Source organism: Rattus norvegicus, chromosome 16 (assembly GCF_036323735.1).
Source record: "Rattus norvegicus strain BN/NHsdMcwi chromosome 16, GRCr8, whole genome shotgun sequence".
Taxonomy (NCBI): domain Eukaryota; kingdom Metazoa; phylum Chordata; class Mammalia; order Rodentia; family Muridae; genus Rattus; species Rattus norvegicus.
Genome location: NC_086034.1, coordinates 64356829 through 64370580, shown reverse-complemented (window position 1 = coordinate 64370580; position 13752 = coordinate 64356829). Strand labels below are relative to the sequence as shown.

Genomic DNA, 13752 nt, shown 5'->3' with positions numbered 1-13752 from the left:
ATGAGAGGGGGGGGAGTTGAGAAGGGAGTAGAGGCAGAGAAAGAGAGGGGACAAAGGACAGAGAGGAGAAGGAGGAGGGGGAGGGGAGGAGGAGGAGAAAGGAGGGGAGGAGAGGAGAGGAAGGGAAGGGAAGGGAAGGGAAGGGAAAAGAGAAGAGAAGAGAAGAGAAGAGAAGAGAAGAGAAGAGAAGAGAGAGATCGGTGGTGAACAAGTGGAAAAGGGGGAAGGGGAGAGGCCAGATTGAAGCGGGGGTGGGGTGGGGGGGTGATCAGAGAGAGCAAGAGAGGCCAAACTGTCCTTTTATAGCCAGCCAGACTCAACCTGGCTGTTGCTAGGTAACTGTTGGGCGGAGCCTAGAAGAAATGCTAACATGCTAGCACCTAGGAGATCAATAAATATATAAAGAGCATGTTCTCTCTAAAGAGACCGGAGTAGTTAAGACTCAATGCAATGAGACAGTTAAGACACTCAGGTGAAGAGGGCAATCGAGCTTGCTGGGAAGAGGTGGGACCGGGCTAGGTGATGTTTGACTAAGAATGGCTGTGAGCACCTGGTTCAGTAGTAAGGTCCCTTTTCCCGCCACACTTCTCAACCTTCCTAATGCTGCAACCCTTTAAAGCAGTTCATCATGCTGTGGTAACCCTAACCACAACATTATTCTCATTGCTACTTCATGTAAATTTGCTGCTGTGAATTGTAATGTAAATATTTTTAGAGATAGAAATTTGCTAAAGGTATTTTGAATCACAGGTTGAGAGCCGGCTGTCTTAGAGCCTCTGCCCAGCCTACCCACAAAAGGGTTAAATGAACAAAGGAAAGAGAGCACTCACAGTTTCCCTTCTAACCTCTTCAAATCAATCTTGGTCGCAAATCAAACTGCCAAATCTTCACACAAATCTTTGAAAGTCGGACTTTGATGGGTTTGTTTTCCTTCCCCATCTGACTCAGAATGAGTCACAAGGAACGTCACTCATCTCTACCACAGTCAGGGAAGCTGGGCAAAGGGAGCAAGTTCCCTTTCTTGGTAAGAGATGGACTGAGCTTGGGTTTACTGCCTGTGCAGGTCCCATTCCAGGACTGAGAACTGCACCCAAGACCCCTGTCTTGCTCTGTCTGAAATCATGGTGGAGGGCCCAACAGATTCATGAACGAGGCATCCACCAATTTCTTTTTAGCATCTCTGTCTCCTAAGATACCTGGGAAAACAGAGTACTGAACACACTTAAGCTCAAGTATGCTCATGTGTCAAGGACCAAAGGAATCAAGGGTCTTCCCTGAGCCAAAATCTAGAACAGGGCCACTGACTATGTCCTCCATTGAGGTGTGGGCATGCTGGGCTGGGGGCCGGGCTGCAGGAGATACATATTCATCTGCTCCAGTGAAATTAATTCTATTTTGAGACAGATTGAAATGTTCACATTAGTCTCTGTGGCTATTTGTAGTCCCCGCCTTCCCATCAACCAGCAAGCCCTTGAATATGTACCTGTAAGAATGCAGTCTTGGGAACTCTTACTAAAAGCATTCCCCGATTCTAGAGTTAAAAGATGGGGGCTGAAGAGTGGTGGTGGTCCACACCTTTAATCCCAGCACTTTGAAGACAGAGGCGGACGAATTTCTGAGATTGAGGCTAGTTTGTTCTGTGTGGTCCAGAACAGCCAGGGCTACAGAGAGAAACCGTGTCTCAGAAAAAGAAAGAAAGAAAGAAAGAAAGAAAGAAAGAAAGAAAGAAAGAAAGAAAGAAAGAAAGAAAGAAAGGAAGGAAGGAAGGAAGAAAGGAAGGAAGGAAAAGAAAGGAAAAGAAAGACAAGACAGGGGCCAATAACCACAGTGACAATCCAAAATGAAATTCAGCCGTGTAGTTTTGTCATCCCAGTTCTAAAACCCTTCACCTGCCTTTGTAGGCATTAGGGATCAGTATTTCCATTTTGGAGAGCCGAAAGGAAGCCATGTGGATATTGATATTTTGCTGCAAATCACAGTGACCAACATCCAGCCTCATTTCTAAGGTGGAGTTGATCTCTGCCTCCCACACCAGTTCAGAAACCCTGCTCCAACTGGGCCTAAGCGACAGTCGGCCATGGTAGCCTAGCGGCATAGAGCTATCCACATGGTCTCTCGATAGAGGAAACTGCCACTTTAGTGAGTTCCCAGGACAGATGGCCATTTTCCAATTTACCAGTTTTACGTTCACAATTTACTTTTTTTATGAGCGCTTTACTCCAAAATGAGCAAGAGCCGTGTGGTCATATTACTTTTATAGCCAAGAATATTGGAAGACTGCAACAAAATTTCCATGGCTTCTGCCCACCTCCTCCCTGCCTAGCATTTGGCAGCATGCGCAGTGGAATCCACAGAAGGGGGCCGTACAGAGCTGGGTCCGGGTTGTCAAAGCACTCCTGTCTTTCTTTTCAACGAGCCACTTAGGTGTGGGCTCAGTCCTCCGGTTTCTTTATGTCTTTCTGAAGTTTATGCTCACAATGGCTATTGCCAACGCTTCTGTGTTCGTGTTCAGACTTTGCAGAAGGGAACGCACCACTGTTGGCTCCACCCACTTCAGCCGACCCTTCAGGCCTCCAAGTCTGCAAGCCAAAAAGGAGTCAGAAATGCAGGAAACTCAACCTGAGTCCACTTAGAAGGGGAGGTTGGAGGCAGCTGGGGGCTCCTGCAGGGCAAGGATGAAGGTCACTGAGAACTATCGTAGCACATGGAATATTCAGCCATTCTCCGACCAGTCAATGAATAGATTTGAGCGTAATAGTCCTTTTTCAATTGTACTTCGTTTTTCATGTTTTCCCTGTTTTTTGTTTGTTTGTTTGTTTGTTTAGGTTACCTGTGATCAACCACAGTCTGAAAATATTAAGTAGAAGCTTCTGGAAACCATCCGTGTTTTGAATTGCACACCATTTTGAGTGGCGAAAAGACATCTCACTTGCGTTGTTCTACTTGAGAGGTGAGTCGTCTCTTTGCTTTAGCACATCCACGATGTTTATACGCTTACCGCCCACTCGTCACTTAGTAGTCACTAGGTATCGGTTCAACTATCACGCTATCTCTGTGCTTAGTTTCAGGAAATCCTTAGTAGTTAGGAAGGGTTCCAAAACACCAGAATAGTACTGCAAGTAACGGTTTTGCTAAAGAGAAACCGTGAAGCTCCCGGTTAAGGACGACCTCCCGTCATCACTAGGAGGCCGAGTTCGGTTTGATAAAAGATTTTAATCGAGACCACAATCCCATCACTCTTGTTGCAGCAATAGCTGGGACTGTTCTATTTCCTTGTTATTATAATTGGGTTCTCATTGTGCCTAATTTATAATTTGAATTTTATCATAGCTATGTATAGAAAAAGGAGACAGCTTATGGTTCTATCTCTCTTGTCTTTCTCTCTTGCCATGCATTTATGGCATTTATAATACATATAATACCACAGACATATATAGCATGACATATATAATACCACAGACATATATAGCATGACATATATAATATCACACAAATATGACATATATAATATCACACACATAATGTGACATATAATATCACACATACATAATATGACATATAATATCACACATATATGACATATATATATATATGTACACATACATATGACACACACCTTTGCACTAGCAATGGTTTCAGGCATTCACTGGGTCTTAGAATGTGTATTCTTTGCACAGAAGGGGCACCTGCTAGCCCTATTACTCGATGCCATTGCATGTGTGGATGTGAGCTGCGTATGTTGAACTCAATCTAACCCTAAGACACAAAGCAAGAGCATCATCTACAAATGGTGCTACACTGAGCCCCACCTCTGCTCAGAGTTCAGAGTGAAAGCTATGATGTTGATGCTGCTCTATGCACACCTCTTGTTGGAGGCAGTTGCCATAGCCACCACCTCTGCTTACATGAACCCGTAGGGGTCAAAACTAGTCCACGGAGTTTAGTGTAGGGAGCTGTGACTCACAGAACAGTGTGCTGGCAAGGTGTATCTTTTCCCAAGATAGAAAACATCTGAGCATCTCCATTTAATGGTTTATCAGGTTCTGCCTTATCTTTCTAAATTCCAGCGTCTTCCAAAGACATCGATTTCAACCCCATTTCCTTTCTGCCCCAAGCTACATCTGAGCCCCGCTATATTGGTCCAAAGCGTCTGGTTCTATTCCTTTGCAGCACCCTCCTACAATAATCAGAGAAGTGGCTACAGTTAATCATCTAATGCTGACTCCTTGGTCTCTCTTTATGGGTATCGCCTTAATGGTTTATCGTCTAAAAGTCCCCATGATACACAATAACAAAAACCTAACCTAGAGAGAAAAGGCATATTTTCCTCCATATAATTTTCAAGTCCAAAAGCCTAAATGATGATGGCTAGCCAGAGACTGTACACTTAAGAGACTGGCTGTGAATTTTCTGCACACATAAGTGTACTTGAGGTATGTGACAACAGTTGGCTGTGGTGACTAAGCTTCTCTCGACTGCTCATTGAGAGAGTTAAAAGTTGCTATTTAGAGCAGATTTATCTGTAGTGTCTCCAGTCATCAGCACCATAATTAGTCAAAGAAGCCACTTTCATTGGAACAACGGAATGGCCCCCACTCAGACGACTGCTCCTGTTTCCCTAGGGTTGCCCAGGTCGATCTTAACATGCCTTCCAGCACATTCCAGTCCTGAGTCCTGTTGGAAGCTTCAGGCCTCTCTAACCTTGACCCTCACTCACATCTGTTCCCTCTTCCATAGCCCCAGGTACTTGACAAGAATATCAGCTTGCATCCATTGGTCCAAACATTATATATACTATACACCACCAAACCCTGGAGACCTTGAGCTGAGTATCGATAAACAACTTTCCCTGTCATTTTATGGCAGCAAGTCATTTACCCTCCAGGTTTCTTCAGGAGAAGAAGGTAGAGCCAAAGGTTACATCTTAATCAGTCTAAACCCTAAAAGCTCACCGGGCTGTGCCTCAGTTTAGTTATATGGGACACAGGATTGGATTATCCTGATCTGAACACAATCTGAATTCCAAAGAACTGGCAGTTAGTAAAGGAGGGCAAGGGACAGTGACAATGATGAGAATGCAAGAGAGTCCACAGAAATACTCTTAGAGCCTGCAAAGCCTGGAAAATCCTCTTTGGAATCCACCTGGCTTATGTGCATGTTGCTTTTTTGTGGCCTGCTCAGTGGGGTGGGAAGGAGCAAAAGAGATAGCCTTGGTTTCTTGGACATCCCTACAAGAGAAGATCACATCCTGGTAATTTACAAAAGAGAGAGATTTCTTTCTCATCACTAAAAGCTAGGGGAGTTCAAGAGCAAGGTACTGACATCTGTTGAGTGCCTTCTTATTGGCTCCTAACACAGTGAAGTGCTTCCTATGTTGAAACAGAGTGAGCCTGATGGCTGTGTTTCTCCTTCTTCAAATGTCACTAATGTCCTGGGGACCTCATGACATCATCATATCCTCATTACTTCCTAAAGGTCTCATCTCCAAGTACCACCATCACATGAATTTTGGGATTAAGTGTCCGACACATGAATTGGGATGGGGGTGGTACAGACACAGAAATTAAACCAGTGACATATTCCAGAAAAGTATTATGACACTGGAAAACAAAGGGGGAGTAGCCACAAAGAGGAAAAAGTCTGGTAAAAGATGTCACACGGTGAGCGACGAATGATAGAACACAAGGCACAAGGGACACCTGCCCTATGCATGGTCCCTTTAAAAGCACTAGAAAGAACACTTGGACCACTGAGTACTCTATGTGGCATGCCAATAAAATATGACCTGTGCCCAAGAGGGACACTCATTCTAGATGTGGATGGGCAGACCAGTCAGTGACTTACCTGTTTTCTACAATGCTGTCATGAGACACTTAGCAAGTGTTCTCGCCTGCCACCTATAAAGTCGGAGATGTGCTGTAGCAGTTGGTGCTGGAGAGGCTTACTTGCCTCAGTAAACTGCAGTGCCCTGGTGAAGAAGGGAGCTCTGGGTTGTGAGAAATGCATTGTATACTACATAATATCTGACTTCCCATGATAAATTTCTGTTCTTCCTTCTCTTCCTTGCACCCTGGCACATGCCCAGTGTACAGAAAGGTCCGCCCTGGGATTGTTACGTCACACAGAGGAGCCTGTCTCACCTCCACTTAGGCTCCCAGACCAGGAGTCCTGGGAGAACAACCAGTGTTCCCTGGAAAAATGACACCGAGGTAACTATGAGAATTTAAATTCTTTCTATTACCCAACAGCGGAATACATCACTGCTGTGCCAAAGAGACCTGACCCCCGAGCATATCGATGAGAGTTTATTAATTTTAGAATCCTCCTTGTTCTTCTTAAAAAACATGTTCTCTTTCATCCACTGAAATCCCTCTTGGAGTCAAAGAATAAGCCAGGCTATACTGGGATCAGAGAACACAGAAAAAGCAATGTGATACACGAGATCAATAGATTCCCAAATGGGAAAGTGTGTATCACAGACAATTGAATTCCTTAAAAGTTCAAGCAACTAGCAAATTCAGAAGGAAGATTCTTAAAACATAGACACAGGAATGGAGAGGGAGCTCAGCAGTTAAGAGCACAGGCTCCTCTTCCAGAGGACCCAGGTTCAATTCCCACTACACACATGATGGCTCACAACTGCCTATAACTCTAGTTATAGGAAATCTGATGCCCTCTTCTGGCCTCTGCAGGTACCAAGTACACATATGCAAGCCAAACATCCTTATGCATAAAATAAATAGCTTTATTTTGTTTGGGCAAACAGGGAATGAAAAAAAATTTGTAGCCATATAAGTTGGTGGGGGGCTCTTTCCTCAGGTTCTAAAACTAAACAGGATGGAAAAATAGTTCTTAGCATTTGATGTGCTGGGTCCCTTTTGAAAGAAAATCTTGTTCTAACATGAAGAGACTTGGGGGAAAGTATGCGGGAAACAGAGAGCGTTGGTAAACCAGGATGAAGACAGTTAAGCACTTCTTGGCATTGTGAGCGCCATCTTGCTGCTCATGCCGTAGCAGGGAGCACCTGGAAAATGACAACAGTTGATGAGTTCACTCTCTGACGAAGCCATTCCTTTGGTGATCCATTAGTCTATGAATCGTTCAACACATTCATGAGGGCTCAAGACCCAACCACCTACCGAGGAGCCCATTTCCCACTGACATTTACATAAACTTGGAAAGTAAAGTGTCCAGCATAGAAAAATGTATGTGTGTGTGTGGGGGGGGGGGTCATTCAGTATTAGTGAGACCATTTTGGTAGTCTTGCCGGTTTTTTAGTAAGCATGAAGTGGATTTCGGTATAGAGTCCAATGGGGCTTTGGCCTTAACTTCCTATATGCGTCTATCTGCTTCATAATGGTTCAGCAGGACACATGGGTTCTCCACTTCCTTCTATTTGCCCGCTGTCAACGTTAGGAGTCCAGTGAAACCCCTTTCATCCTCACTAAAATTTTGAATTCATTTACCACGTAGGGTGCTGTGGAAGGGAGGCTCCAGCATTAAGGTTACAGTACTGTGTTCTTTAATTCAGTGTTCCTTACTGAATTACTGTGTCCTCCGGGACTTTCATCTATCACAGACAATAGCCATGTTGGTTGAGTGTCATGCTGTGCCTTCTGTGGTGTGAAATGACAGCCAAAATGTCATCCAAAGGTGGCATGCAAGTAGCACGCAGACTCTGTAGTTCCCTGCTGGCCCAGGACATGTCGCTCCTCCACCTGTGCTTTCCCCTGCTTCTTCACATGACTACGAGGATGCTGCTAGAAGTCGATTGGCATTGCCATTGGCACCACTCAATCCTACCCTAAGCTGTCTCTCCAGAAGCAGTTGGAAGAATTGATACTCAGAGAAGAGTATTCTGAACATATCCTTCAGAATAAAACTCCAAAAGCTTGGTTATAATTAGATAATCCAATACAGGTAAAGCAATTGTAGCCATAGAATGATATTACTATAAACAGTAGCTAGGCTTATTATAGACATATACGTATATAATTCCATATTTGTATATGAATATAAAGACATTCGCATAGATATAACCTCATATTTTATATGGATATAAATATATGCATATATATAATTCTGCACATTTGTATGTGGATATGCACCAGCAGAGTTAAAAGTCCAAGTTAAAGAACACATCCGGATCAAGTCGAATGTTCTCTAACCTGTGAACAATCCAATTTCAGCTGCCAGCACAGTTCTGGTATCCTGAAGGGACAAACTGAGAAAAGCAATTTGCAGTTTTATTCTTGACTGGGATGCCACATGTTATACTGCATTGATGAGTCAGAAACCTTAGTGGGAGGGAGATGGTGCTGGGGAATTGATGGAGAAGCCTCCTCTGAGCATGCCTGAGTTAGCAGCTCCAGCAGAGGGGAAGCTGATGTGAGGGGGTATTATGCCGTGGGGCAGGAAAGGAGGCGTCCTAAGAGGTGGGGTCAGGAGGCTAATACACGTGAGGTTTCCAAGGTGCCTTGAGTGTCTTAGCACACAGTGTGGCACCTGGGTGTGAACCAGACTAGCACTGCTATTGTGAAAGATCTTTTAGAAAACTAAGTTAGGGAAGCAGCCCGATGCTCATGTCAAGAGGCCCCGAGGAATTTTCAAGCTGACGAGGTCTTTATTGGTGTAGCTCTCAACCAGTCTCCTCTTGTAGGTCAAGTTTAGAAAAATTAGACACCAAGGCAGGACTAAGGATCTAAGAGGTCTGACCCTTAGTACAGGGATTTCTTTTTCCTTTACCTTGCCTTACATTTCCAGATACAACGACTTTGAATATCTTAGAAGAGAGAAACTTATAGCTAAAGACCCTTCTGACCAAGTAAATCTCTGGGTCACTGGGTTGTCACCAAGTTGAGAAATGTATTCTGTGCAGAGGCCCTTCTTGGTGATGCCCTGTAGAACCCAAGTTGATGTGCACCATGAATCAGCGGCAGCAGATCCCCGATGCAGTTCATGAGGAAACAAATGGGCCAAGGCACCGGAAACTAATGGTGTGCTGACACCTCTGCTTCCCCAAATGAGGCACTCACCTGAATTATTACAGCAGGAAATGCTCAACTACCACACAAAGAAAAGGTGTAATTACTCTTGCCAATGTTCAAATTGCTATTTTTCATAAAGGGATTAATCACTGGTCATAAAACTGGCTGTGCTTGAGATTTAAAAAAAAAAAAAAGAAAACCTCTTCCCTATGAATTTTCTCTCTCAGCAGTAGGATTTTCTATATATCATCCTGTGATCCCTTCCAGATATCGAAAACAACAATTAGAAAACTCTAGAAGAGAGCCCTTGCATCTCAAGCAGGTTTAGGAAGTCACCCCATGGGGACGAAGGCACAGGTGCCCAGGAGCAACCTTGGAGGGTGAGTGCAGCTTAAGCTTACATTCCGGTCACTTCTCCTGCCTCCCCCAACCTCATTTTGGCTCTGACCATCGAGGGGATGGGTCAGGAATGATGTGACAGAGGAGAGTATTTCTGACAATAAATTGATGGAAGTCAGGTTGTAGACCAGCAATTCTCAACCTTCCTAATGCTGCCACCCTTTAATACAGTTTCTCATGTTGTGCTGACTCCCCGACCATAAAGTTATTTTGGGGCTACTTTATGATTATCATTTGCTACTGTTATGAACTGTAATGTAAATATCTGTGTTTTCTGCTAAATCCCTAGGGACCCTGGCACATAGTGGCTGGTGACTAGGGATGAAAGTATTTCTGCTGGTCTGCTGGGCCACAGAGGCACGCAACAGGCCTGGCAGGGTTAAATGGGGAGGTGCATGACATGAGGAAGCTGGTGAGGAGGAAAACTGGAAAATAGAATTCCTGAACCGAACTCCCACCCCATCCTCTCCTGGAAGCTGAGCCATGCCTGTCACAGAAAGCTCTGGAGCCAGCCTGACTCCCTGTTAAGCCAGATGAGCTATACACAGAGGACCTCTTGTGTCAGGTGAAGAAGGGGATGAGCTGGACAGACCATAGCTCTGCTTTCTTCTTCTTCCCAGTCAGTCTCCTCGAATTGCATCAAAGTACAACTCCTTCCATAAAGGCTGAAGCTTTTGCTGAATGTTTAAAAAATAATACATTTAAAGGAATGCATTGGAGCAAGAGAAATATCATATTCTCCTAATAAAACTTATGAAGAACATGGCTTTGAAAAGAGAGACATTAGAACAGTTTTCTCACCCAAGAATGTGGGTTCTATATTTGTGAGTGGGATTCAGGGTGTCTATAAGAGACCCCTGAACCTACATGAAAAGTTGTATAGGCTTGTCTACGTTTATGGAATGGACAAGTTACTGGAATAGGAATTGGTGTCCTGAAAGTTATTCGAGCTTCTCATTTCTATAAAGTAAAAGGGGGGATGATGGAGGGACTTTGAGTTCCTTGTCTGCAGGGTTCTCTCTTGATTCAATGTATTTCCAGTTCATATTTTGCACAAAGGACAACGGATGCATGAAAATGTATTGATGAAACTCGTTATTTTGTACACTAACGGGAAATAAATACACTCCATGTCTTAGAGTTTCCATTGCTATGAACAGACATCATTGAATTGGGGCTGGCTTACAATTAAGAGGTTTAGTCCATTGCCATCATGGCGGGAAGCATAGGAGCATGCAGGCAGACATGGTGCTGGAGAGGAAGACAAGAGTTCTACATCCGCAGAACAGGCAACACTGGGCCTGGCTTGAGCCACAGTGATGCACTTCCTGCAACAAGGCCACACCTACTCCAACAAGGCCACACCTACTCCAACAAGGCCACACCTACTCCAACAAGGCCACACCTACTCCAACAAGGCCACACCCACTCCAAAAAGCCCACACCTACTCCAGCAAGGCCACACCCACTCCAAAAAGGCCACACCTCCTAACAGTGCCACACCCTATGAACCTAAGGGGCCATTTTCATTTAAATCACTACACTTCACAACAATAGAGCTCACTACTTATTACCCTATTGTCTTAGGATTTTACTGACCACACCTCTCTGTGACCAAGGCAACTCTTACAAGGACAACATTAAATTGAGACTGGCTTACAGGTTCAGAGGTTCAGTCCATTATCATCAAGGCAGGAGCATGGCAGCATCCAGGCAGGCATGGTGCAGGAGGAGCTGAGAGTTCTACATCTTCATCTGAAGGCTGCTAGAAGAAGACTGGCTCCCACATGGTTAGGAGGAGAGGCTCATTTCCCACCCCCATGGTGACACACTTTCTCCAATAAGGTCACATCTCCTGGGCCAAGCATATTCAAACCATCACACCTATTCCCTAAGTCTAGAACTGTTCAGGACATAGTCAGCATTAAAATGAAGTTATGAAGGTAAAGAAGAAAATATTTTAATTCAAGATATTTGTTCTTAGGGAAAAAAACCTAAAAATAACATATGGAGATTTTTCTTTGAAAGGACATTTTAAAGAATGAACGGGTGAATGAATATAGGTCCTCTGCTCTCACTCCATTTAGTCTCTCACTTCATTTTCCCTGATGTTCATCTGTCTCTCCAGGCACAGTTGCAGTTATAGAACTTAGATGCCAAGCAAGACCTTAGGAGTGGAGATGAAGGCTTCAATAACAGCTTAGAAGACTGGGGTTGCAGAAGTGTCTGCTCCAAGAGAGCTCTACCTGGCCCATTCATCCCTCAGGGATTACCACCTGCTCTCTCTTTCCTTCTACAGGGTAGAGGGCCAGGGTGCTAGTACCCTTCGGCTCTCATCTTCCAACTTCATCAGGGTTGCATTTAGCTCCAGGTTCAGGCCTGTTTGCTTTTTAATGGAATGAAAGAGGATTTCATGTTAAGAGGAGGGTACCTGTCTCCTCTAACACCTCAAAATGGTCATTTTGTGGTCATGTGGTAACAACCATTTTGAATCTAAACTCAAATTCATCTTCCCGTTTCTTACCTGGTGGGGCAACGAGAGCTGGGAACAGGGACCAAGAATGAGGAAAGTTAATACTAGCATTGACTTATTAAGTAGTAACAGCTTCCTTGCCTCCCTTCCTCCCTCCCTCCTTCCCTCCTTCCCTCCCTCTTCTGTCCTTCCTTGCTTCCTCCCTGTTATCTTCTTCCTTCCTTTTGTCCCTGTCATAGTAAGGTTTTATTGCTGTGAAGAGACATCATGACCATGGCAACCCTTATAAAGGAAAACATTTCACTGGGGCTGGCTTACAGTTTCAGAGGTTTGGTCCATTGTCATCATGGTGGAAAACATGGTAGAATGTAGGCAGACATGGTGCTGGAGAGGGGCTGAGAGTTCTACATCTGAATCCTTAAGCAATAGGAAGAGATGGTGAGCCACCAGGCCTGGCTTGAGCATCTGAAATCTCAAAGCCCACTCTATCCCAGTGGCACACTTCTTCCAACAAGGCCACACCCACTCCAAAAGGCCACACTCATTCCAATAAGACCATACTTCCTCATTGTGCTATTCCCTATGGGCCTGTGGCCGGAGGGGACATTTGTATTCAAAGCACCACAACCCCCTTTCCTTTTTACTTTTTTTCCTTACTGTAGACTAGTGGTATGGGTAATGGAATATGAAGTTGAATAAGATATAGTTTCTACCCTTCTAGAACTTTCTAACTCTAGCTACTGATAGTACAGTGGTTCCCTAACAGGGGAGAGCTCACCATGTTACTCAAAAGGTCAGAAAGTGTCTCATAAGCCAAAAGGAAATAGTGACTGAGGTGAAGCTTACAGGACGCTTGCCAGAAATCTTAAGGAGAACATCCTTTGAGCACTCCAAGCACCCTAGTTCTGTAGATATAAGCCCATTCATTTGTCTACTAAAGAAATTGATCATGATCATGCGCTAAGGATGATGCCAGTCAGCAAGTGGGCAGTCCATAAACACCATGGATTTATTGATATTATTAATTATTGCAGCAAAGATAGTGTATTAGTTACTTTTCTATTCCTATGATAAAGCACTATGACCAATATATAGAAGAAAGTGTTTATTTGGGATTAGAGTTCATGATGGTGGAGTGAAGGCATGGCACCTGGAATAGCTGAGAATTCACATCTTGAGCCTCAAGCAGGAAGGAGAGGGAGTGTCACAAGGTTTTGACATGTTCAAATGTCCCTGATGATTTTTCTTTTCTTTTCATTTCTTTTCTCTTCCTTCCTTCCTTTCTTTCTTCCTTCCTTTCTTTCTTCCTTCCTTCCTTTCTTTCTTTCTTTCTTTCTTTCTTTCTTTCTTTCTTTCTTTCTTTCTTTCTTTCTTCTTCATCTTCGTCTTTGTCTTCATCTTCGTCATCATCTTCTTCATAAGAACATTAGTAGTCAGGATTAACAGGTTTTGAACAAGTAGTATGTGGGGCGACAGGCGGTGAAAGGTACCTTGATTCCTGGTTGAGATAGGTCGAATCCTGGGGAGACCCTAAAAGGGACAGCAGGCATTCCCATTCCCCCAGGATATCAGGGCCTTACATACCGCCGCCCCCCCCCCCCCGCCCCAGACCCCTGTAGAGAGGTTTGAGACAGACCAGTCACATAGGGCAATACCCCAAGCTCCTCTTCCACAGGCAAGGACGTGACCACAGGTTACATAGGCTCAAGACAGATCAGTGAAAGAGGACAATGCCCCAAAACCCTCCTCCACAGGTGAAGATGTGACCACAGGTCAAGTAGGCTCAAGACAGATCAGTTGAGAAACAAGACCACGCCCCTGAATATGTAGATGAGGTCTTCCCAAGGGCCAAACCAATAGGAAGTACCTACTGTCAGACATTGACCCATCCAA

General features: G+C 44.3%; 1 long non-coding RNA gene across 1 annotated transcript; it reads right to left on the bottom strand.

Annotated features, from left to right (window-relative positions):
* Positions 1 to 6721: 6721 nt before the first annotated feature.
* Positions 6722 to 13428, bottom strand: LOC134482398 (uncharacterized). Its single transcript, XR_010058438.1, has 2 exons — positions 11047 to 13428; positions 6722 to 7024 (listed from the first exon to the last, which is right to left on the bottom strand). It is a non-coding gene; the product is annotated as an uncharacterized LOC134482398 (long non-coding RNA).
* Positions 13429 to 13752: the final 324 nt, after the last annotated feature.